The 2,066-nt window shown below is 35.2% G+C and overlaps 1 pseudogene; it reads left to right on the top strand.

The window, feature by feature from the left end:
* Positions 1-818: 818 nt before the first annotated feature.
* LOC141813087 (auxin-responsive protein IAA31-like) lies at positions 819-1,605 on the top strand (annotated as a pseudogene).
* The last annotated feature ends 461 nt before the right edge of the window (positions 1,606-2,066 follow it).

Genomic DNA, 2,066 nt, shown 5'->3' with positions numbered 1-2,066 from the left:
AGATAGCATTCTCATACTCTAAAAGGAGCTTACCTTACGGGGGGAGGGAAAGGGAGCTAGGTTTAATGTGTTCCTTTATTTACTTATATGCTCTATTCTATGTATTACTCTACATTTCTAATCAAATTTGCAAGAAAAATTTTCCTAATTTAAAATTAGTATTATTGAAAAAAAAAATGATAAATCTCAGTTAGTCGCATTGACTCAATCCCTAGAGGTGACCGGTCCGGCGCCACGGAAGTTTTCCATCGGCCACCGGAGTAAATCGGGAAGCGCACGCAGCAGCCAACCCAGATGCCCAGTATTCTTTGATTGCGATTTTCATTTGGAGGAAAATTAGTATTATTGATATGCTTAGGAAGGGAAGAGAGAGATTAAATTAGTATCTTATTGGGAGAATGAGTACCCTACCCTATCGGGTATCCTTATGATTTTGTCCTTGTGTTTTTTTTTCTTTTCTATATTATTGTGCCAACTTAAATAGTTCAGCATTTTACCAAACCGTATACTTAATTTTATTTATTACTCAAAACACGTATCTTATATCTCAAATTGGTCAAATCAAATCAAGTATCTCTTTCCCATAATACCCCTTCTTCTTTTTCATTGTTCATTCGAATAAAAAAATTAATCTCTCAACCCTCCTCCTTCATCTCCGTCTCAATGAGTTTTCTCCATCGTCCCCTTCAACTTCGTCCAACGACGCAAAAAGAAAGTCAGTGACACTTTGAGATCACGGCTAGAGCTTTGGGTCGATTTGTGATGGACTTTGTGAATCAATGATGTTTCTGATCAAGATTTGGAAGAAAGTGAACGACATGGAAGTCGTGGCAAGCTACGTCAAGGACATCGAGCTACGACTTAGTCTGTTGGGCTCCAATGCATCAGAGAAGTTGGTCGTGAAGGGAGAAAAATAAGCGCTTCCGAAGGATGAGACCGACTTCGTCGATTCTTCGCTAGAGGATGACTCCGATCACAGGAGTGTTGGTGTGTCCCTAGTAGTGAAGTTTTTTATTTCTAATCAAAGATGTGAACTTTGTGTTTTAGAGTAGTTCTATTTTTTTGATCGTTAGTTGTTTGATGAAATATCAAGACACAACTATAGGCGAAGACCAAGACAGGCACCGCCTAGTTGTTTGTGAAGGTTAGTACGAATGAGACTCCTTACTTGAGGAAGATTGACCTCAAAGGATACAAGGAGCTCAGGGAGGTCTTGGATAGCATGTTCAAATGATTTTTATTAAGTAAGCATGACTTAATTACTGCTACTATCACAAATTAATATGTGCTTGTATTTCTCAATAGTTATTGTTGTAAATTATTGATTCTCACATCTCTTGCAGAAGAAGTATCAAGAAAAAAAGTTGTAAGGGAAGTGAATATGTCATCACTTATGAAGATAAAGATGGTGACTTGATGTTGGTTGGAGATGCTCCTTTGGAGTGAGTGGCATGGCACTAACTTGTGTATGTTTGTTAAACTATTCCTTTTTCTTGTGAATTAATAGGAATCTCTTTAATTGCTATTTGTAAAATATTTATATCTTCTTGTAAAAGACTAAAGATAATGAAATAATCTGAAACAAGAGGCCTAGAATCAAGATAGTAAGAAGTCAACCAATCGTACAAAGAGACACAAATGGAACTTGAGCATTTACTTCATGAAACTAGTTATTTTATCCAAGTCCATAAACACTGAACAGAGAAAAGAAAGATTAGAAGTGGATTTTAATCACTTTATCGTTCCTATTCAAACAAGAATAATTAAAGAAATTCCTGTTAATTCATAAGAAAAAGGAATAGTTTATCAAACATACACAAGTTAATACATGACAGTCACTCCAAAGGAACATCTCTAACCAACATCAAATCATCATATTTGTCTTTGTAAGTGATGGCATATTCATATCTATTGCAATTTTCTTTTCTTGATACTTCTCCTGCAAGAGATATGAGAATCAATAATTTGCAACAATAATTATTGAGAAATACAAACACAAATTAGTTTGTGATAGTAGCAGCAATTAAGTCATATTTGCTTACTTAAGAAAAATCATTTGAACATGC

Source organism: Curcuma longa, chromosome 20 (assembly GCF_044706935.1).
Source record: "Curcuma longa cultivar G26 ecotype Majalengka, Jawa Barat chromosome 20, ITB_CL_G26_1.1, whole genome shotgun sequence".
Classification (NCBI taxonomy): domain Eukaryota; kingdom Viridiplantae; phylum Streptophyta; class Magnoliopsida; order Zingiberales; family Zingiberaceae; genus Curcuma; species Curcuma longa.
Note: the sequence above shows the minus strand (reverse complement) of the source record. Positions and strands in the feature narration are given on the sequence as shown.